Genomic DNA, 24,895 nt, shown 5'->3' with positions numbered 1-24,895 from the left:
CACGAGACAGACACAGACACGAGACCAACACGAGACAGACACAGACACGAGACCAACACGAGACAGACACAGACACGAGACCAACACGAGACAGACACAGACACGAGACCAACACGAGACAGACACAGACACGAGACCAACACGAGACAGACACAGACACGAGACCAACACGAGACAGACACAGACACGAGACCAACACGAGACAGACACAGACACGAGACCAACACGAGACAGACACAGACACGAGACCAACACGAGACAGACACAGACACGAGACCAACACGAGACAGACACAGACACGAGACCAACACGAGACAGACACAGACACGAGACCAACACGAGACAGACACAGACACGAGACCAACACGAGACAGACACAGACACGAGACCAACACGAGACAGACACAGACACGAGACCAACACGAGACAGACACAGACACGAGACCAACACGAGACAGACACAGACACGAGACCAACACGAGACAGACACAGACACGAGACCAACACGAGACAGACACAGACACGAGACCAACACGAGACAGACACAGACACGAGACCAACACGAGACAGACACAGACACGAGATTAACACGAGACAGACACAGACACGAGACTAACACGAGACAGACACAGACACGAGACTAACACGAGACAGACACAGACACGAGACTAACACGAGACAGACACAGACACGAGACTAACACGAGACAGACACAGACACGAGACTAACACGAGACAGACACAGACACGAGACTAACACGAGACAGACACAGACACGAGACTAACACGAGACAGACACAGACACGAGACTAACACGAGACAGACACAGACACGAGACTAACACGAGACAGACACAGACACGAGACTAACACGAGACAGACACAGACACGAGACTAACACGAGACAGACACAGACACGAGACTAACACGAGACAGACACAGACACGAGACCAACACGAGACAGACACAGACACGAGACCAACACGAGACAGACACAGACACGAGACTAACACGAGACAGACACAGACACGAGACTAACACGAGACAGACACAGACACGAGACTAACACGAGACAGACACAGACACGAGACTAACACGAGACAGACACAGACACGAGACTAACACGAGACAGACACAGACACGAGACTAACACGAGACAGACACAGACACGAGACTAACACGAGACAGACACAGACACGAGACTAACACGAGACAGACACAGACACGAGACTAACACGAGACAGACACAGACACGAGACTAACACGAGACAGACACAGACACGAGACTAACACGAGACAGACACAGACACGAGACTAACACGAGACAGACACAGACACGAGACTAACACGAGACAGACACAGACACGAGACTAACACGAGACAGACACAGACACGAGACTAACACGAGACAGACACAGACACGAGACTAACACGAGACAGACACAGACACGAGACTAACACGAGACAGACACAGACACGAGACTAACACGAGACAGACACAGACACGAGACTAACACGAGACAGACACAGACACGAGACTAACACGAGACAGACACAGACACGAGACTAACACGAGACAGACACAGACACGAGACTAACACGAGACAGACACAGACACGAGACTAACACGAGACAGACACAGACACGAGACTAACACGAGACAGACACAGACACGAGACGGATGAGACAGACACAGACACGAGACGGATGAGACAGACACAGACACGAGACGGATGAGACAGACACGAGACGGATGAGACAGACACGAGACGGATGAGACAGACACGAGACGGATGAGACAGACACAGGCGGATGAGACAGACACAGGCGGATGAGACAGACACAGGCGGATGAGACAGACACAGGCGGATGAGACAGACACAGGCGGATGAGACAGACACAGGCGGATGAGACAGACACAGGCGGATGAGACAGACACAGGCGGATGAGACAGGCACAGGCGGATGAGACAGGCACAGGCGGATGAGACAGGCACAGGCGGATGAGACAGGCACAGGCGGATGAGACAGACACAGACGGATGAGACAGACACAGACGGATGAGACAGACACAGACGGATGAGACAGACACAGACGGATGAGACAGACACAGACGGATGAGACAGACACAGACGGATGAGACAGACACAGACGGATGAGACAGACACAGACGGATGAGACAGACACAGACGGATGAGACAGACACAGACGGATGAGACAGACACAGACGGATGAGACAGACACAGACGGATGAGACAGACACAGACGGATGAGACAGACACAGACGGATGAGACAGACACAGACGGATGAGACAGACACAGACGGATGAGACAGACACAGACGGATGAGACAGACACAGACGGATGAGACAGACACAGACGGATGAGACAGACACAGACGGATGAGACAGACACAGACGGATGAGACAGACAGAGGGATGAGACAGACAGAGGGATGTGACAGACAGAGGGATGTGACAGACAGAGGGATGTGACAGACAGAGGGATGTGACAGACAGAGGGATGTGACAGAGAGACACAGAGAGGGATGAGACAGAGAGAGATCAATCTTTTGCTTCATACCAGTGTAATGACAATAATTTACAACTCAATGCGAGTAAAGCCTGGTGTGGCTTAGTGGTTAAGGCGGCTGGTTTGGGACCTCAGAGCCCTGAATTCAAGCCCGTGAACCATTGAATTAACACGAGGTGAAGTTTACTGAATCCGTCATCTTGCCAAGATTGGTGAAATGAGTACCAGTGTACTGGGGTAATAACCATTCTGGGTAACCTACGTCGGAATGGCGACCTGTCCAGGACTGTACTTGCCAATGAAGCTGCCTGGGAACCCCTACGCGCTTTTTCGGCACAAAAGGAATGGTATTACATGATTATTATTATTATGTGAGTAAACCCAAGTAACTTGTTTTTTATTTTAGAATCAAGAATACAAAGCAACCGCTTATTCCTGTTACCATTGCTAATTGTGACATCGACATTGTCCAATCAAACAAGTACTTGGTACTGTCATAGATAATAAACTCACATGATCACTGGAAGGCACTTGTATGAATGGTCCAATAACAAATGTACTTCTTAAGGAAGCATTTAATGTTGATAGGACCTTTATGATGCTGTTTTATATGTATCTGTCATTGAAAGTGTCATTGTTTATGGATGTATTGTGTGGTTTCAAAGTCTGAGGAAATAACACATGTATAAACTGCAAAGGATAGCTAATCAAGTAGGCAAGATACTGGGGAATTTTTTTTTTGATTTGACAGACAAATATTTTAATATCCCAGTTGTGCTGGAAATAAGGTTAATGACACAAAACAGGATAAGAACCATCCCCTGAACAATCACCATCGATGGATGAGATCAGGTCGAAGACTGAGTAGCCTGTGATGTAGAACAACTCGTTATTTAAATTCCATTGTCCCACATTGCCAATTTTTAATGAATCAGATAATCAAGGGTTTTGCATGTTTTTTTATTTTTTTTTTCAAGAAGGGGTGGTGGAGGGGGGTGGGGGGGAGATGGGTGGTGTTGGCTGATATTTATGCGTCAGAGGTTCTGTTTCTATGTTTTTCCTTTGAGTGCTTTTATGTTCATGTGTCATGTAAACTCTTTTTAGTTTGCGGTTTTTGTTTTATTTTTGTAATCCAAGTTTGGGAACTTGAATTCTATGTATATTTTTGGTGTTTTTGGTTGTTATACATTATTGCTTGGAATGTGGTTTGTGCTGTGCAGTTTTTATTTTTTTTGTTTCACACATTCTTAAATAGTTTTTAAAGTACAATTTTATTTGGTTAAATTGAGAAATTCTATGCATCTTCTTTTGACATGTAAATTTCCCGTTTTGTTTTCTAAATTGGGCAATCAATTAAAATTCAAATGTGTGACATCACACATTTTCTCTCCATGCAAAAGGCCCTATTCTGCACAGTCTACCGACTGTTGATGTTGCCTCCTAACACACGACGTGATAAACTTGTCATAAAAATGACGGAATGTTTTATGAGGTTCAAGATCTTTTGACGAAGGAGCACAAAAATATTTTAAAAGATTTTTTTTTTTATTTTAAAATTTTAATATTTTAAAAGATTAATTGGTAAGTAAATGTATTCCCATAAAAATGCACTTCTGCTACAATGAGTGGTTACAAGATGAGTAGTTGCACTCGGTGCTTACCTAAATTGGAATACTGAGCTTTAAAACAGGATACTGTCATATCTGGCACATTGGCTGCAGATTCCAGGAAAATCTGAAGGCCTAATTCAGCTCTCATCACTAAGCCCGAAACTAGCAGCAACTCCGCTCCAACAGGGAGTCGTCAAATGCTTCTTTAAAAATAACAAGCAATTAGTCAAGTGCTCCTTTAATAACAAAATCGTTAATATTACGTTATTGTAAAAGCAATGTAGGACTTTGTTTGTTGGTGTAACAAAGGAGCAATGCTTGAATTATTCCAAACCTTGCTATCGTAATTGTGACCATTAAAAATTGATGGTTGCACACTGGCTAAAAACCAATGCAACTAATAATGATGCTGACTGTGTGATCAGTATCAGCAGTATCACGTGCAATTATCATACACTAGCATGAATGACGAGGGTGATACATAGTGGAATCATAAACCAAACAAAATTCAACTGTTGTAAGCGGTTTGAACAGCAATGCATTGAAAGAAGAAGAAGAAAAAAAAAAAAACAAGCACATTGTGCATCATCCGCTATGCTGAAAGTCCTCATTTTGCTTCTTATAATATGCTCTGCAACATGCTTTACATTACACAGGAGAAAATAGTTGGGGTTTGTGCTGTGCTGTTTTCGGTGACCAAACAAATACATTCGGTGACCCAGCCGTGTCAATTGGAATGGAATTCCCAAACCCCGTCCTCCCCCAACCCTTCCCTCCATGCCGCAAAATAAAACCATCCACAAAATGTGTTCACAAGGCATGTGAGCATGACATCAAATGTATTGCGTTATGTGTGTTGAATTTGCAATTCATATTCTCCAGGAATAGAGCAACAACGCTCGACCTATGTTCCGCAAAATCCCTTACCTCCGCACTTTCAAACTCGACAAATGCAAAACCCCGGTGTTTCTCTGAAGGAAAGGGTGAATAAGAAGGAAAAAAAAAACAACAAACTTCAGGTTAAAATGTATGATAAAGTTTATTCGAAGAGAATCATCCTCACTCCCACATGAAACCATAGAAAACAACACTACAGCAAAAGCTCAGCGAACAGGACAACAATTCACTAGATAAAATAAAGGAACAGAAGAAGTGAAGACCTATCAAGTGAAGTTTATTCAAAATAAATTAATTATTAATAATAATAGTAAAAGTCTGAAGACGACAATGGTTCACGAGCGGTATTTGACGATGTAGATTGTTTCAGAAGTCAAGGACGAGACAATGTGATAATGTTTGACCAAGTTATAAAAATGATCAACATGATGTGGTACACGAGTGACAGGTTGTTAGCTGCAAAATGTTGAAAACCCGGTTTCGTTCAACAACTTTCAAAATTTGACCTTTGCATAACCTTTAAAGGTCACAAAACAATGTTGTGGAATTAAAATAAGGAAACAGGATACGTGCTATAGCTTATTGGAGTTAGTTCGTCGAAGAAGGTTGAAAACCCGGTTCGATTCCCACAACTTTGAAAATTTGACCTTTGTGAACTTTAAAGGTTAAAGGTCAAGGGTTATGACCTTTGGTGCAAAACTTCCTCTGGAACATTCCAGGAACAATACAACGTCATACAGGCTATATGGCATTTCACACTCCTCTGATTATTATCCATACTTTGATGAAATCAGCGTAAAAACAAACAGAAGGGGGCGCCACAGGCAAGGTGTTCGAGATAGAGCAAAATGGTTTCAAGACTTAAGGTGGGGAATGACCTCAAGATTATGTATAAAAAAATATTGTCATCCGAGCTCTCAAAGTTTGGGCGGTCGTATGATTTTTATGTCAAAATTCACAATTTTCTAAGTTTTTGACCTTGTGACCTTGACCTTGGGACAAAAATGGAAAAAAAAAAAAAAACGAGCTCCGTGGGGCTATGCAGGTGCCATTGGGATAACCAAATACCAAAACCCCTGCCAGATTCGACAAACCCCCTCGGAGAAGATGCAACTTGAAATCGGCTACCCCCTAAAAACATGTTTTTTTTGGCGTGGCTCCACCCATAATGGGCGCAGCACGCCCATTCTCAGGAAAACACAACTCGATCATGATGTAAACCTCCCACCAAAATTTTATCAGGATCAGATCAAAACCAACGGAGTTATGCTCGGGACAGACAGACAGACAGACAGACAGACACCCATAACGAATATAGTGGTCACTTACTGACTCGTGAACCAATAATCGACCCATCCACTGGGACCATACTCTACAGAGCATTGGTGCTGCCGAAGCAGTCTCCTGGGCTATTGGGTGCAATCCTGGACAGGTCAACACTCCAACACAGGATACCAGCAAGCTGGCACTCATTTTGCTGACCACGGAGGGATGACAGGCAGAGTCAACCCCACCTGTAATTAATTCAACAGCCGAATGGGATTTGAACTCGGGATTCTAGGATCCCAAGCCCATCGCCCTCACCATGAAGCTAACACCGGGCATATACATCCATCCATTGGGACCATACTCTGTTCAGAGCGTTGGTGCTGCCAAAGCCGTCTCCTTGGCTATTGGGCACAATCCTGGATGGGTCGCCACTCCGACACAGTATACCAGCAAGCTGGCACTCATTTTGCCGACCTCAGAAGGATGACAGGCTGAGTCAACCCCCTGGTGTTAGTTCAGTGGCCAACAGGGCTTTAACTCAGGACCCTGGGATCCCAAGCCACCACCCTCACCACTAAGCCAATACCAGGCTTATACCAGGCATATCGTCATAATAATAACTAGCATCCGTTGAAGACAAAGTCTTCGAAATCCCCCACCATAGTAAATGAGGATTAACAAACTTATATTCCCTAAGCGTGTGCAATATGTATGTGAAGTTTCCCCTTGAGCTGACCAGCCGTTCTGGAGAAGATGTTTGAAGGTTTTAGGGTAAATTCGATATGGCCACCAAACCATGTGACCTATAAATTAGAAATTAACAAACTTCTGAAAGGATGTCTTGGGAAAAGTGTATGTGAAACTTTGCCTCAATCTGTCCAGACGTTCTGGAGAAGAAGATTTTTAAAATTTATTAATTTTCAATCCAAGATGGCTGACAAACCATGTGACCTACGACATCATAAATTTACATTCTGCCTCCAATCCTCCAGTGGAATACGTGTGTGAAGTTTCGTGTTAATCGGATGAGGTGTGTTTTTCTATCCAAGATGGCCACAAAACCATGTGACTTGTGATGTCATAATTTTTACTATGTATGCAGACATGATGGAAGATGATAGTTGCAAATTTTCGCTTTGTTAGGTTATGTGATTCCAGAGAAAACATTATTTAATATTTTTCTTGAATCCAACATGGCTGCCAAACCATGTGACCTATTAATTAGAAAATATCAAAAGGCACCAGTTCACCACTTGCTTGATATGTGTACCAAATTTCGTAAATATATCTTGAGGGGATTTGTAGTTCAGCTCTGGAAACGAAATGTGACGGACGGACGGAACCCATTTCTATATCCCCCGCCAACTTCGTTGGTTGGCGGGGGATAATAAAATATTATCAGCAAATCATGACAAATATCAAACACATGAAGAAAAACAGGGACGAGAGCTTTTTTTTTTTTTTTTTTTTTTTTTTTTTTTTTGTATACCTTGGTCGAGGCTCGTATGAGAGCGAACACACAACTCACAGCAAGGAGGCATGAGACAAGAGGGGCGGGAGTGGAAGGGACAAAACAAGAGGGGCGGGAGTGGAGTGGAAGGAACAGACACAGGTGAACTGTGGAAGGGAGAGGGATGGGGATGGGACGGGGAACATGGCGAGGAGAAGATGGACATTACAGGGACTTTCAGGAAGGAAAGCAGAAGAATTGAAGGAAGTGGGCTTGGGTGGATTATCGGGGGTAGAAAAGATCGAGGATTTGGATGGGGGAAGATAAGAGGTGGTGGTGAACAGCTGTTTTGAAAGCCTGGAGGGAAGAATGGGAAAGAATAGAGTGAGGAAGTTTATTCCAAAGGCGGGAAAAAAGAGGAATGAAAGAGTGAAGATGAGCAGTGATTCGTGATTTTGGTAGTTTTACCAGAAGGGGTTGTTGGCGGACCTTGAGCGCCCTGTGGAAATGTGGTTGGGACAAATCGCAGAGAGAGCAGGGGGGGCAAGGCTGGAGAGGAGTCGGTAGAAGACAGAAAGACCACCGACTAACCTGCGGTGATTGAGTGAGAGGCCCAATGACTCAGCTTCATTGCGGGAGATGCCAATGATCTTAAATGCCCTGGTTTCGACAGCGTGAAGTCGAGAAAGGTGGGAGGCAGGAGCACCAGCCCAGAGGGGAGAGCAGTACTCCATCAGGCTACGGACAAAAGCTTTGTAAGTGGTCAGGAGCTCAAGAGGGCCGAGGAAGGACTTTGCACGACGGAGGATTCCCAGTCGGCGACTGGCTTTTGAGGCAAGGTTGGAAATGTGACTTTCCCAGGAAAGGTCATGGCAGATAGTGAGACCCAGAAGCTTGAAAGAAAAGACTTCTTCCAGAGGATTGTTGAGAAAGTGGATGGGGGTTTTGTAAACGGTCCTTTCGAAGAGACATAGTGAGAGTGTGAGATTTGTCTGGATTGAAAGACATGTTCCACGTGTTGGACCAGTTTGTGATTTTATCCAGATCTGCAGTGAGCGAAGAAGCTGCTGCTTGCCGGTCTGAGGGATGACAGATGGTACGGCAGAGGGTGGAGTCATCGGCAAAGAGAAATAGAGGATTTTCCAGAGAGTCCGAGAGATCATTGATGAAAACCAGAAAAAGAACAGGGCCCAGAACGCTACCTTGAGGAACTCCAGCCTGCACAGGAAGAGGGGATGAAAGAACTCCATTTAGGGCCACACGTTGACTGCGACAGGAGAGGAAGTCTGCGAGCCATGAGTGGAGATGGCCTTGAATACCATGGGAAGAGAGTTTGGTGAGTAGGGCAGGGTGCCAGACTGGGTCAAAAGCACGTGATATGTCCAGGGATACGGCTCGGATTTCCTGTCTGGCATTGAGGACCTCCATACATTGATGGGAGAGCAGTAGCAGCATATCCAGGGTAGAGTGACCTGGTCTGAAACCAAATTGATGATTGGAAATCAAGCCATTGGAGAAGAGGAAGGATTTCATGTCTGAAGCGATGATGGATTCCATAACCTTGCTGATGATTGGGAGAAGGCTGATTGGTCTGTAGTTACAGGGATCTGTTTTTGCACCTTTTTTATGCAGGGCAGTGATGTTAGCAGATTTCCAAGCAGATGGCAGATAACCTTGGGAAAATGAGAGGGTGAATAGAACGGAGAGAGGGTGAGCAAGAGCAGAAGAGCAGGCTTTGAGGACACGTGGGCTGATGCCGTCTGGACCGGTTGCAGAATCTGACTCGAGGTTTGAAAGCAAGCTCTCCACCTTGTCAGGAGAAAAGGATACAGAGTCCAGGGACAGTTTGGTGCGACTGGGTAAAGTGGGTAGAGATAGTGATGGGTTTGGGACACAAGATTTAGCTGCAAACACCGAGTTTAGACATTCAGCTTTATCACGTGTGGAATCAGCAGTGCGGCCATTTGAGGTAAGGGAGGGGATGGAGGGGGAACATACACCAGAAACAGATTTGATTAAATGCCACCAGGATTTTGAGGAGGGAGAGAGGTTTGAGAGTTCAGACTTGAGATGAGAAAGATGTTGTTTTCTGGCTCTCCTGAGGGTAGATACACACTTGTTCCGAGCTTTGTGGAAAGAACTGAGATTGCCCTCAGTTGGGTTTGCTTTCCATGAGGCAAAGGCAAGTTGTTTCAGGACAACTGCCTCACCACAAGCTTCAGTAAACCAAGGGCAGGAGGAAGGGTAAGACAACTGAACACGAGAGGGGATAAATCTGTGCATGAGGGAGAGCAAGTTTCTTTGAAAGAATTCCCAGGATGAGTTGATGTTTGAGAAAGTAGTGATAGGAGACCAGTCTGTAAGTTTGATGGCTGCTCGGAGACCCTGCCAGTCGGCTTGAGTGAAATGCCAGACTCGACGGCGGTGAGGTGGTTCTCTGATAACAGCCAGAGAGATGTCCACTTTAACAAGGACGTGGTCAGAAGAACCAAAAGTTCTTCTGGTCAGAAGAACCAGAAGCTTGTTCGAGATAAAGAGGAACAGCTGATTATTGTGAAATTTGTTCCAAACAAAAATATCAGAACTGGTTGAAATTTAGACAATTTTTGCTTCATAGTATGGTAATGATTACCCATCAGGAGCAGGTGCACACTTCGTCCTCGATATACTCATTCTATTTACGTTTTTAATCGACAACACATAGACAAAGAATTGAACAATTTTGTACTTACTCCTCATTATTTTTGAGTTAACATTTGTTTTTTTTCACAGAAAAAAAAATTCAAATTTTGTTACAGCGCACAACAGAAGTGGATGTACGATTTATCTTGCCTTCCATTTATTTATCATGCCCTCAGTCACGTTCTACACTGTACTCGTGAGAGGTATCGTATGGCTTTCTTCGATAGTATTTTGTGCCAAACTCTCCCAAACCCCTTCCTCATGAGTGGTAAACGACTCTCAAGTTATCCAGCTGAGACTCCCACGACGAAGACTCGTAAAGCCATTAGTTTGGACATTAAAATGGATGTGGTGAATGAATCGTGCAAGGGGAGCATTTGGTGGACATTGCTCACATGCTCAGCCTTCCTTCCTCAACTAGGACAATTACAAGTAACCCCACCAAAATAAAGCCAGGTGCCTCCTCGTCTCAGGCTCCGTTACACACCCACCCACACCTCCCAGGCCTGGACACTCACTTTGTGCTGCAGGTTTTGGTGAGTACCGGATGCATTTACTTAAAACCGTAAAATATTAAATTCATTTAAACATTAGTTTCCTTCTTTATTGATTTACGTATTTAGTTGTTATGGCTTCAGTAATATTTCGGTTTTGGAAACTTACGTCGGGGGAGAGCATACATGGACACGTTGGTAAGTCAAGGGTTTCAGCCGGGGGAGGGGGGGAATTTGGTAGTTAGTTTGCATTCCCCTAGTGTGATGTCTTCCTTTTACCCCCCCCACCCCCTCCCCTGCTCCTTTCAAAAATTCCTCCTTTACCCCTAACGGTCTGTTACCCCCTCCCCCTGCTCCTTTCAATCCTCACCTCATCAGTCTGTCTCCCCCCCCCAGCCTTTCTCAAGCCACCAAAAACTCCCTTTCACTATACATCTTTTCGACAATCACTCCTTCACCCCATCAGTCTTACCTTTAGTCCAGCGGAATCCCCCTCCATTTGATACATTGCTTAATTGGGCACATTTGATCCGTCTGGGGTCATTAAGCCTTCGGGCCGATCAGATTACAATCACCGCATGGGAGTGTCCATTCTCACCTGAATGTTCGTGGCGTGAGGTGTGGCGCTTTTCCCATGTGCAGTGGAGTGCGACATCTCACAGGCAGGGTACATTGAGGACTGCACATTGAATGTTTGCATGTGAGGGAGGGGTGCGGGCTGCGTTGAGAGTTCCCTCAAAATGATGTGGCATTTTCCACAGGCTGCATCGTGGACCTCCTCCCATAAGGAAGAGGCTCACATGAGCCGAGTGAGAGGAGGAAGGAAGAGAACAGAAGCACATGAGAAGAAACGAAAAAAAAAAGGCGAGATTGTGTGAGGAAATAGGTGCTCGTAGCTGGTCCTCGTCTAAGATGGAGAAAGCTCAGAGTGGGATGAGGAAGAAGACGACGCGAGTGAAAAGGGATGAGACAAGAGAAAAGCAATGACCTTCAGGGGAAAAGTGATATGAAGAGGAAGAGACAGAGTCACCAAAGAGCTTGTCCTTGTCCTAAAAGATTGTCCTGCGAGGAACAGAAAGTCCATAGTGTGGAGGAGGGCAGTGTGGGAAGGGCAGAACACGGTTTGGTTCATGGGGAGCTGCTGGACATAGGGGTCCAGCAAAAACGGAGTCAATTACAGCTGGCATATCTGGGACGCCAGAGAGGACTTGCCTACTGGGTTTGGGCACTTCAGGGATGTCGCTGCGTGTCCCATCATGACGCATCACGACCGCCTATCTTCCCCATTCTCGAGTATATTTCAGCTGACGAAGCCCCGTTTGGCTGTCTGAGGTGAGGCAGAAAAGAAAAGACCTGACTTTTCTTTTCTCCATACTTTACTTTTTAATTTCGCTCATCTTCAAGTTCTTCTTCTTTTTCTTTGGACAAGTCCGGATCGGGAGGGCCAAGTCTCTCATGTTAGTCAGATTGTGTAAGGAAGAATACATGTTATGGTTAAATCTGCTCATTTGTGCCTTTTGCTTTCTTTCTTGTAAATACTCCCTTTTAAATGACTGCTCGTGTGTGTAATTAAATAATTGTTTGTTGATATTTACAATCAGTCTCGGTTATCTTTTCCTTCATTAGTCCGACACAGTGTACAAGTATAGTTGGAGGGGAAGTTGTACCCCACCTGATTTACTCAGTTAGCCGGTGCTGCATCAATCTGTTCCGCTCCGCAGATTAACAGGTGCAGCACTGAGGGCGTTGCCTCTAGTTAGGTTGCCATGCCAATAGAGAGGTATCACGGAAACATCGAAGCGTAATCCTGCTTGGCCGGTCGTCAAAGTCAAGTGGCTATGGCTATGTAAGAACTACAGCCCGTTGGACCGCATTGTTATGTGGTCGACGGCCTCAGGACCGGGTGTTCGGGAGAAACTCGAGTGCTTCCCCTTGTGGCGAGCCTCGGACCCAGTATTTACACATTTGCAGTCTTTATTCGGGTTAGAGTTGGGTTTGGACCAGAAATTTCCATTCAAGAACACATCTTCAAATCATAACATTATGCCTGTGGGAAAATAGTTTTTCGATTTACATTTTTTTTGTTTTGCATTCAATTTTTTGTAACATCTCAATCATAAATCGAGGAGTGTGTGTGTGTGTGTGTGTGTGTGTGTGTGTGTGTGTGTGTGTGTGTGTGCGTGTGTGTGTGTGTGTGTGTGTGTGTGTGTGTGTGTGTGCGTGTGTGTGTGTGTGTGTGTGTGTGTATAAGGGGCTACAAAAGTAGGTATACAGTAAGGACTGTACACCTAATTTTGCAGATATATATATATATATATATATATATATATATATATATATATATATATATGTATATATATATATATATATATATATATTTGATTAGTGCAAGTTATTTAAGGATGGATGTGAAAATGTACAGGGTGAATCGCAAGGCGCATGGACTGGCCACCTCGATCAATGATGCAAACACAATTTGTTCCACGTGACTAGCCAAAGTGACGTAGTCAACCCTTATAACAATTTTCATCCAGAAACGATACGAAACTACTTGCAGACAACTGTGTAGACAACCAAGTTCTTAAAACACAAAGAGGGGGGAGTGGAGGGAGGGAGTCAAAAGTAAGATGACAAAGCATAGGTGGAAATGTCTGCCTCCTCTGAGTCCTTCTCCTCCGCCGATAAAGCACTCCACTGCTGACGCATAAAACAAACTGGACTCACTTGATTACGAGTTTAAAGGGAAAGTTTCAACTTCCGGTTCCGGTTTTGAGCGGCAAGAGGTCTCCTTCGGGGCTCCCTGCTGACATTCTCAAAGTTAAGTTCCGGTTGTTATTTGTCCCGTTTTAACTGTTTAATTTTCTCACCTACATGTTAATGTGTGTTCCTAGTTCGGTTTTGTTTCAAAAATCGTGCTATTTTGTGAGTATTTATGTCGACGTTCTTACCTGGTGTTTGAGGCCTAGTCCTAGGCTTGAGGCCTACCGGTTCCACTTGGTGTTCGATCGTTTTTTTTTGTTTGTCTGTTTGTTTTTTCTCCCCATTACCTTCAATTTCTATCCTCCCCATTACCTTCAATTTTCATCCTCCCCACTTTCCAAACATCCCCCATTCTCCCAACTAATCTCTTTCTTATCTCAAAAAAAAAAAAATATATATATATATATATATATATATATATATATATATATATATATATATATATATACCCAACAACAACAACAACAACAACACGCTCACCTTCTCCCGATTCTGCTACTTCTTCTTCCTCTTAACTTCCTCCTCGTCTTCCTCGATTTCTTTTTTTTTTTTTTTTTTACATTTCCATGACCTAATCTGTTGAACTCTCTCATACATTAATATTAACAACAAAAACGATCTTATGATGCTTCATCTTCCTCTCTCACACATGTGGTACTCTTTACTGTTTCACAATGCACTACTCTTCTGCTATTTCAACAGACTGCTTTCATTTCGACCTCTCCTTCATTCCTTGCCTAAAAAATCCAACTATTACAGCGCTTCTTCTCTCCATGCTCTGAATTCGCCTTCATTGCATCCATCAAGAATTGTGTTAAATCGCATCTCTGACCTAAAACTTTTAAAAACCACAGTTTGCCATGGATGCTCGCTTTCCATCAACCATTCTTTTTTCCAACTTCAGTGCCAACTCACCCCCCTCACCCCTCACTCTCACTCTCAAAGCAACCATCCCACTCTTCTCCCTCCAAGCCTCCCTCTCACCTCTTTCAAAAATTCCCCCTTCACCTTTCTCCCACCTTTCATCCCCCTCACTCTTCCTTCTCTAAGTTGCCCCCCTCTCATCCACCAACCTGCCTCCCTCCACTGCCCTCTCACCTCCATCTCTTCACTCCACCTCCTCAAATACTCAACTGCCATCTTCCTTGTCTCTTGTCCCCCCTCTCTCCCAGCACCACAGAGCCTTTCTCCTCCTCATTCGGCCCCCTCCCCTCGCTATTCTGCAATACCCCACACTCCTTCAGCAACCCTCCTTACCTCCCCCTCGTCCCTCGTCCTACCCTCCCCGCCCCCTCCACCTCCTGCACCCAAAGCCTCCTCCCCTACCTCTTCATTAAAAGTGTGGACCTCAAATATCCGGGGCCTTCGCTCAAACCTTTCAGATCTTTCCATGCAGGTTGCCACTGACAAACCAGACATTATCTGCCTAACAGAAACTTTCCTCTCCCAAGACGTGTCTGACTCCCAAGTATCTCTCCCTGGTTACTCCCTCTTACGGTATGACAGACCTGAGCCTCGTCCTGGTGGAGGTGTTGCTCTCTTCATAAAAGACTCTATTCCTCACTCTCCCTGCACTGCTCTCACTCCCCCACACCCCCAGGAATACCTCTGGCTTCGGCTTCCCCTCCACTCCCACCTCATGTTTATATGTGTACTGTACCGTCCACCGAACAGTGATGACTCCATCTACACCTCACTCTCCGTAAACATGGACCATCTTCTATCTTCTCATCCAAACTCTCTCTTCCTCTTATGTGGCGACTTCAATTGTCATCACGCCAGTTGGCTAGGTGTGGGTACCTCTCTCACCTGCCATGGGACATCAGCAAAAGCTTTCTGTGACTCATTGGGACTGACTCAATCGGTCAACTTCCCGACCCGGATCTCAACCAATGGTACTCCATCTCTTCTGGATCTGATTTTGACAAATTTCCCTGACAATATCTGCTGCTCTTCCTTCGCTCCAATTGGTTCTTCTGACCACGTCCTTGTTAAAGTGGACATCTCTCTGGCTGTTATCAGAGAACCACCTCACCGCCGTCGAGTCTGGCATTTCACTCAAGCCGACTGGCAGGGTCTCCGAGCAGCCATCAAACTTACAGACTGGTCTCCTATTACTACTTTCTCAAACATCAACTCATCCTGGGAATTCTTTCAAAGAAACTTGCTCTCCCTCATGCACAGATTTATCCCCTCTCGTGTTCAGTTGTCTTACCCTTCCTCCCGCCCTTGGTTTACTGAAGCTTGTGGCGAGGCAGTTGTCCTGAAACAACTTGCCTTTACCTCATGGAAAGCAAACCCAACTGAGGGCAATCTCAGTTCTTTCCACAAAGCTCGGAACAAGTGTGTAGCTACCCTCAGGAGAGCCAGAAAACAACATCTTTCTCATCTCAAGTCTGAACTCTCAAACCTCTCTCCCTCCTCAAAATCCTGGTGGCGTTTAATCAAATCTGTTTCTGGTGTATGTTCCCCCTCCATCCCCTCCCTTACCTCAAATGGCCGCACTGCTGATTCCACACGTGATAAAGCTGAATGTCTAAACTCGGTGTTTGCAGCTAAATCTTGTGTCCCAAACCCATCACTATCTCTACCCACTTTACCCAGTCGCACCCAACTGTCCCTGGACTCTGTATCCTTTTCTCCTGACAAGGTGGAGAGCTTGCTTTCAAACCTCGAGTCAGATTCTGCAACCGGTCCAGACGGCATCAGCCCACATGTCCTCAAAGCCTGCTCTTCTGCTCTTGCTCACCCTCTCTCTGTTCTATTCACCCTCTCATTTTCCCAAGGTCATCTGCCATCTGCTTGGAAATCTGCTAACATCACTGCCCTGCATAAAAAAGGTGCAAAAACAGATCCCTGTAACTATAGACCAATCAGCCTTCTCCCAATCATCAGCAAGGTTATGGAATCCATCATCGCTTCAGACATGAAATCCTTCCTCTTCTCCAATGGCTTGATTTCCAATCATCAATTTGGTTTCAGACCAGGTCACTCTACCCTAGATATGCTGCTACTGCTCTCCCATCAATGGATGGAGGTCCTCAATGCCAGACAGGAAATCCGAGCCGTATCCCTGGACATATCACGTGCTTTTGACACAGTCTGGCACCCTGCCCTACTCACCAAACTCTCTTCCCATGGTATTCAAGGCCATCTCCACTCATGGCTCGCAGACTTCCTCTCCTGTCGCAGTCAACGTGTGGCCCTAAATGGAGTTCTTTCATCCCCTCTTCCTGTGCAGGCTGGAGTTCCTCAAGGTAGCGTTCTGGGCCCTGTTCTTTTTCTGGTTTTCATCAATGATCTCTCGGACTCTCTGGAAAATCCTCTATTTCTCTTTGCCGATGACTCCACCCTCTGCCGTACCATCTGTCATCCCTCAGACCGGCAAGCAGCAGCTTCTTCGCTCACTGCAGATCTGGATAAAATCACAAACTGGTCCAACACGTGGAACATGTCTTTCAATCCAGACAAATCTCACACTCTCACTATGTCTCTTCGAAAGGACCGTTTACAAAACCCCCCATCCACTTTCTCAACAATCCTCTGGAAGAAGTCTTTTCTTTCAAGCTTCTGGGTCTCACTATCTGCCATGACCTTTCCTGGGAAAGTCACATTTCCAACCTTGCCTCAAAAGCCAGTCGCCGACTGGGAATCCTCCGTCGTGCAAAGTCCTTCCTCGGCCCTCTTGAGCTCCTGACCACTTACAAAGCTTTTGTCCGTAGCCTGATGGAGTACTGCTCTCCCCTCTGGGCTGGTGCTCCTGCCTCCCACCTTTCTCGACTTCACGCTGTCGAAACCAGGGCTTTTAAGATCATTGGCATCTCCCGCAATGAAGCTGAGTCTTTGGGCCTCTCACTCAATCACCGCAGGTTGGTCGGTGGTCTTTCTGTCTTCTACCGACTCCTCTCCAGCCTTGCCCCCCTGCTCTCTCTGTGATTTGTCCCAACCACATTTCCACAGGTCGCTCAAGGTCCGCCAACAACCCCCTTCTGGTAAAACTACCAAAATCACGAATCACTGCTCATCTTCACTCTTTCATTCCTCTTTTTTCCCGCCTTTGGAATAAACTTCCTCACTCTATTCTTTCCCATTCTTCCCTCCAGGCTTTCAAAACAGCTGTTCACCACCACCTCTTATCTTCCCCAATCCAAATCCTCGATCTTTTCTACCCCCGATAATCCACCCAAGCCCACTTCCTTCAATTCTCCTGCTTTCCTTCCTGAAAGTCCCTTTAATGTCCATCTTCCCCTCGCCATGTTCCCCGTCCCATCCCCATCCTTCCCCATCCTTCCACAGTTCACCTGTATCTGTTCCCCAATGTTTTGTCCCTTCCACTCCCGCCCCTCTTGTCTCATGCCTCCTTGCTGTGAGTTGTGTGTTAGCTCTCATACGAGCCTCGACCAAGGTATACAAAAAAAAAAAAAAAAAAAAGGAGGACGAGCAAGCACCACCTCATCCAAAGTGCAAGGGAGTTATATCACAAAGTTGAATTACCTGTCTCGTAATCGAGAGGTATCTGGATATCAACAACCTCTCCAAATGGGATGAACGCTGCATGCAAGACTTTCTCATCAACCTCCTCCGCCAACCCTCCTGTGACATAAAGCCAGTTACGTTAATAAACACTCAAACAAAACAAAACAAAACAAAAAAACACAGAGAAAGCTCAATTTGTGCCTCAAGTAATTGTTGGAAAGAACAGAAAATAGAAATGCACTTTCCCTGATGCTGAAGTGCTGTAATGACCTATATTGAGAATGCGAATGGGGTTAGAGAGAGGAAGGAGTGACAAGAAAAGATAGAGGAGTTAACAAGTAAAGACAAGGGCATCACTGAGGAAGAAAAGGGAAGTTTTGTTCAAGATAAGACGTAGGGAGGGGTATGTATTGTTGAGGAAGGAGGCTTCCATGGTGATGTTGAATGATCCAATTTTATACATACATCATTTATAGATGTTAATGATCCTAAAACTAATAGCAATGCACATCAAATTTAATATTGATACGCCTGTGCTCGAAGGTGAGCTCCTCGTGAAGGTATTATGAAAGGTCTCATGTATTGCAGCGGACTTACATACTTTAGTGGGCTAACAGGATGGCCTGAAGATATGCACATTGCACACTCACAGCTGGGCCATCTCGCCTGGGATTGAATCCTGACCCAGCTACAAACTATCATCCCTGTGTTGCACAGGTAACGTGACCATTCATTAATGTGTGTGCCGTCCCCATCGGAGTAACGTTAAACTTGACATCCCATCTGGCAGCATTCCTTGGTGGATGTTAAAGATCCGACGGTGTCCTTCGCTAAGAGTATGCGAGCTATCTCCGACACCATGAACCAATTCCAATTTCCTGCCCTAACCAGTGGAGGGCATTTCATCAGCGGCACAGCAGCACCCTCAGCCAATGATGCTACCCCGCAGCCTTGTACTGTATAGGAACGAAGAAGACGTACTTTAGCACACAACACCAACAAAGCGCTTCAAGCAACCACTTGTTCACAACCAGTTCCTTCTGGTGTGGGTTTCCCTTTTGGAGCTGAGAATATAGATCTATTGGCCTGTCATTCGATTTGGTCTCTGGCATATAACCCCAGCTACCCTTTTTCATGTGTGCAACATAAAAATGATAACATCATGGGCATGTGAGAAATGGGAAAGGAGGAAGGAAGGAAGGAAGGAAAGAATGGCAAAGGGAGAAGGAGGAAGGAAGGAAGGAATGGCAAAGGGAAAAGGAGGAAGGAAGGAAGGAAGGAATAGAAAAGGGAAAAGGAGGAATTATTTAAATGGAAAGGGATGAAGGAAGGAATGGCAATGGGAGGAGAAAGGAAGGAAGGAATGGCAAAGGGAAAAGGAGGAAGGAAGGAATGGCAAATGGAGGAGGAAGGAAGGAATGGCAAAGGGAGGAGGAAGGAAGGAATGGCAAAGGGAGAAGGAGGAAGGAAGGAATAGAAAAGGGAAAAGGAGGAATTATTTAAATGGAAAGGGATGAAGGAAGGAATGGCAAAGGGAGAAGGAGGAAGGAAGGAAGGAATGGCAAAGCCAAAAGGAAAAGGAGGAATTATTTAAATGGAAAGGGATGAAGGAAGGAATGGCAAATGGAGGAGGAAGGAAGGAAAGAAAGGAAAAGGGAGGAGGAAGGAAGGAATGGCAATGGGAGGAGAAAGGAAGGAAGGAATGGCAAAGTGAAAAGGAGGAAGGAAGGAATGGCAAATGGAGGGGGAAGGAATGGTAAAGGGAGGAGGAAGGAAGGAATGGCAAAGGGAGAAGGAGGAAGGAAGGAATGCCAAAGGGAGAAGGAGGAAGGAAGGAAGGAATAGAAAAGGGAAAAGGAGGAATTATTTAAATGGAAAGGGATGAAGGAAGGAATGGCAAAGGGAGGAGGAAAGAAGGAAGGAATGGCAAAGCCAAAAGGAAAAGGAGGAATTATTTAAATGGAAAGGGATGAAGGAAGGAATGGCAAATGGAGGAGGAAGGAAGGAAGGAATGGAAAAGGGAGAAGGAGGAAGGAAGGAATGGCAAAGGGAAAAGGAGGAATTATTTAAATGGAAAGGGATGAAGGAAGGAATGGCAAAGGGAGGAGGAAGGGAGGAATGGTAAAGGGAAAAGGAGGAATTATTTAAATGGAAAGGGATGAAGGAAGGAATGGCAAAGGGAGAAGGAGGAAGGAAGGAAGGAATGGCAAAGCCAAAAGGAAAAGGAGGAATTATTTAAATGGAAAGGGATGAAGGAAGGAATGGCAAATGGAGGAGGAAGGAAGGAAGGAATGGAAAAGGGAGGAGGAAGGAAGGAATGGCAAAGGGAAAAGGAGGAATTATTTAAATGGAAAGGGATGAAGGAAGGAATGGCAAAGGGAGAAGGAGGAAGGAAGGAAGGAATGGTAAAGGGAAAAGGAGGAATTATTTAAATGGAAAGGGATGAAGGAAGGAATGGCAAAGGGAGAAGGAGGAAGGAAGGAAGGAATGGCAAAGCCAAAAGGAAAAGGAGGAATTATTTAAATGGAAAGGGATGAAGGAAGGAATGGCAAATGGAGGAGGAAGGAAGGAAGGAATGGAAAAGGGAGGAGGAAGGAAGGAATGGCAAAGGGAAAAGGAGGAATTATTTAAATGGAAAGGGATGAAGGAAGGAATGGCAAAGGGAGAAGGAGGAAGGAAGGAATGGTAAAGGGAAAAGGAGGAATTATTTAAATGGAAAGGGATGAAGGAAGGAATGGCAAAGGGAGAAGGAGGAAGGAAGGAAGGAATGGCAAAGCCAAAAGGAAAAGGAGGAATTATTTAAATGGAAAGGGATGAAGGAAGGAATGGCAAATGGAGGAGGAAGGAAGGAAGGAATGGAAAAGGGAGGAGGAAGGAAGGAATGGCAAAGGGAAAAGGAGGAATTATTTAAATGGAAAGGGATGAAGGAAGGAATGGCAAAGGGAGAAGGAGGAAGGAAGGAAGGAATGGTAAAGGGAAAAGGAGGAATTATTTAAATGGAAAGGGATGAAGGAAGGAATGGCAAAGGGAGAAGGAGGAAGGAAGGAAGGAATGGCAAAGCCAAAAGGAAAAGGAGGAATTATTTAAATGGAAAGGGATGAAGGAAGGAATGGCAAATGGAGGAGGAAGGAAGGAAGGAATGGAAAAGGGAGGAGGAAGGAAGGAATGGCAAAGGGAAAAGGAGGAATTATTTAAATGGAAAGGGATGAAGGAAGGAATGGCAAAGGGAGAAGGAGGAAGGAAGGAAGGAATGGTAAAGGGAAAAGGAGGAATTATTTAAATGGAAAGGGATGAAGGAAGGAATGGCAAAGGGAGAAGGAGGAAGGAAGGAAGGAATGGCAAAGCCAAAAGGAAAAGGAGGAATTATTTAAATGGAAAGGGATGAAGGAAGGAATGGCAAATGGAGGAGGAAGGAAGGAAGGAATGGAAAAGGGAGGAGGAAGGAAGGAATGGCAAAGGGAAAAGGAGGAATTATTTAAATGGAAAGGGATGAAGGAAGGAATGGCAAAGGGAGAAGGAGGAAGGAAGGAAGGAATGGTAAAGGGAAAAGGAGGAATTATTTAAATGGAAAGGGATGAAGGAAGGAATGGCAAAGGGAGGAGGAAGGAAGGAAGGAATGGCAAAGCCAAAAGGAAAAGGAGGAATTATTTAAATGGAAAGGGATGAAGGAAGGAATGGCAAATGGAGGAAGGAAGGAATGGAAAAGGGAGGAGGAAGGAAGGAATGGCAAAGGGAAAAGGAGGAATTATTTAAATGGAAAGGGATGAAGGAAGGAATGGCAAAGGGAGAAGGAGGAAGGAAGGAAGGAATGGCAAAGCCAAAAGGAAAAGGAGGAATTATTTAAATGGAAAGGGATGAAGGAAGGAATGGCAAATGGAGGAGGAAGGAAGGAAGGAATGGAAAAGGGAGGAGGAAGGAAGGAATGGCAAAGGGAAAAGGAGGAATTATTTAAATGGAAAGGGATGAAGGAAGGAATGGCAAAGGGAGAAGGAGGAAGGAAGGAAGGAATGGTAAAGGGAAAAGGAGGAATTATTTAAATGGAAAGGGATGAAGGAAGGAATGGCAAAGGGAGAAGGAGGAAGGAAGGAAGGAATGGCAAAGCCAAAAGGAAAAGGAGGAATTATTTAAATGGAAAGGGATGAAGGAAGGAATGGCAAATGGAGGAGGAAGGAAGGAAGGAATGGAAAAGGGAGGAGGAAGGAAGGAATGGCAAAGGGAAAAGGAGGAATTATTTAAATGGAAAGGGATGAAGGAAGGAATGGCAAAGGGAGAAGGAGGAAGGAAGGAAGGAATGGTAAAGGGAAAAGGAGGAATTATTTAAATGGAAAGGGATGAAGGAAGGAATGGCAAAGGGAGAAGGAGGAAGGAAGGAAGGAATGGCAAAGCCAAAAGGAAAAGGAGGAATTATTTAAATGGAAAGGGATGAAGGAAGGAATGGCAAATGGAGGAGGAAGGAAGGAAGGAATGGAAAAGGGAGGAGGAAGGAAGGAATGGCAAAGGGAAAAGGAGGAATTATTTAAATGGAAAGGGATGAAGGAAGGAATGGCAAAGGGAGAAGGAGGAAGGAAGGAAGGAATGGTAAAGGGAAAAGGAGGAATTATTTAAATGGAAAGGGATGAAGGAAGGAATGGCAAAGGGAGGAGGAAGGAAGGAAGGAATGGCAAAGCCAAAAGGAAAAGGAGGAATTATTTAAATGGAAAGGGATGAAGGAAGGAATGGCAAATGGAGGAGGAAGGAAGGAAGGAATGGAAAAGGGAGGAGGAAGGAAGGAATGGCAAAGGGAAAAGGAGGAATTATTTAAATGGAAAGGGATGAAGGAAGGAATGGCAAAGGGAGAAGGAGGAAGGAAGGAAGGAATGGTAAAGGGAAAAGGAGGAATTATTTAAATGGAAAGGGATGAAGGAAGGAATGGCAAAGGGAGAAGGAGGAAGGAAGGAAGGAATGGCAAAGCCAAAAGGAAAAGGAGGAATTATTTAAATGGAAAGGGATGAAGGAAGGAATGGCAAATGGAGGAGGAAGGAAGGAAGGAATGGAAAAGGGAGGAGGAAGGAAGGAATGGCAAAGGGAAAAGGAGGAATTATTTAAATGGAAAGGGATGAAGGAAGGAATGGCAAAGGGAGAAGGAGGAAGGAAGGAAGGAATGGTAAAGGGAAAAGGAGGAATTATTTAAATGGAAAGGGATGAAGGAAGGAATGGCAAAGGGAGAAGGAGGAAGGAAGGAAGGAATGGCAAAGCCAAAAGGAAAAGGAGGAATTATTTAAATGGAAAGGGATGAAGGAAGGAATGGCAAATGGAGGAGGAAGGAAGGAAGGAATGGAAAAGGGAGGAGGAAGGAAGGAATGGCAAAGGGAAAAGGAGGAATTATTTAAATGGAAAGGGATGAATGAAGGAATGGCAAAGGGAGAAGGAGGAAGGAAGGAAGGAATGGTAAAGGGAAAAGGAGGAATTATTTAAATGGAAAGGGATGAAGGAAGGAATGGCAAAGGGAGAAGGAGGAAGGAAGGAAGGAATGGCAAAGCCAAAAGGAAAAGGAGGAATTATTTAAATGGAAAGGGATGAAGGAAGGAATGGCAAATGGAGGAGGAAGGAAGGAAGGAATGGAAAAGGGAGGAGGAAGGAAGGAATGGCAAAGGGAAAAGGAGGAATTATTTAAATGGAAAGGGATGAAGGAAGGAATGGCAAAGGGAGAAGGAGGAAGGAAGGAAGGAATGGTAAAGGGAAAAGGAGGAATTATTTAAATGGAAAGGGATGAAGGAAGGAATGGCAAAGGGAGAAGGAGGAAGGAAGGAAGGAATGGCAAAGCCAAAAGGAAAAGGAGGAATTATTTAAATGGAAAGGGATGAAGGAAGGAATGGCAAATGGAGGAGGAAGGAAGGAAGGAATGGAAAAGGGAGGAGGAAGGAAGGAATGGCAAAGGGAAAAGGAGGAATTATTTAAATGGAAAGGGATGAAGGAAGGAATGGCAAAGGGAGAAGGAGGAAGGAAGGAAGGAATGGCAAAGCCAAAAGGAAAAGGAGGAATTATTTAAATGGAAAGGGATGAAGGAAGGAATGGCAAATGGAGGAGGAAGGAAGGAAGGAATGGAAAAGGGAGGAGGAAGGAAGGAATGGCAAAGGGAAAAGGAGGAATTATTTAAATGGAAAGGGATGAAGGAAGGAATGGCAAAGGGAGAAGGAGGAAGGAAGGAAGGAATGGTAAAGGGAAAAGGAGGAATTATTTAAATGGAAAGGGATGAAGGAAGGAATGGCAAAGGGAGAAGGAGGAAGGAAGGAAGGAATGGCAAAGCCAAAAGGAAAAGGAGGAATTATTTAAATGGAAAGGGATGAAGGAAGGAATGGCAAATGGAGGAGGAAGGAAGGAAGGAATGGAAAAGGGAGGAGGAAGGAAGGAATGGCAAAGGGAAAAGGAGGAATTATTTAAATGGAAAGGGATGAAGGAAGGAATGGCAAAGGGAGAAGGAGGAAGGAAGGAAGGAATGGTAAAGGGAAAAGGAGGAATTATTTAAATGGAAAGGGATGAAGGAAGGAATGGCAAAGGGAGAAGGAGGAAGGAAGGAAGGAATGGCAAAGCCAAAAGGAAAAGGAGGAATTATTTAAATGGAAAGGGATGAAGGAAGGAATGGCAAATGGAGGAGGAAGGAAGGAAGGAATGGAAAAGGGAGGAGGAAGGAAGGAATGGCAAAGGGAAAAGGAGGAATTATTTAAATGGAAAGGGATGAAGGAAGGAAT

The 24,895-nt window shown here is 45.0% G+C and overlaps 1 long non-coding RNA gene across 1 annotated transcript in view; it reads right to left on the bottom strand.

Moving 5' to 3' along the window:
* Positions 1–4,116: 4,116 nt before the first annotated feature.
* The window catches only part of LOC147028617 (uncharacterized), a 23,208-nt gene continuing 2,429 nt past the window's right edge, over positions 4,117–24,895 (bottom strand). Inside the window, exons 2-3 of the long non-coding RNA XR_015057628.1 lie at positions 18,186–18,284; positions 4,117–5,110 (exon numbers count right to left, since the gene is read on the bottom strand). This is a non-coding gene — a long non-coding RNA (uncharacterized LOC147028617). The remainder of the gene's footprint in view (positions 5,111–18,185; positions 18,285–24,895) is intronic.

The sequence above is a fragment of the Eptatretus burgeri genome, chromosome 4, assembly GCF_056783735.1.
Source record: "Eptatretus burgeri isolate ZD-2024b chromosome 4, Ebu_testis_v1, whole genome shotgun sequence".
Taxonomy (NCBI): domain Eukaryota; kingdom Metazoa; phylum Chordata; class Myxini; order Myxiniformes; family Myxinidae; genus Eptatretus; species Eptatretus burgeri.
The sequence above is the reverse complement of the archived record's forward strand: the minus strand, read 5'-3'. Positions and strand labels throughout refer to the sequence as shown.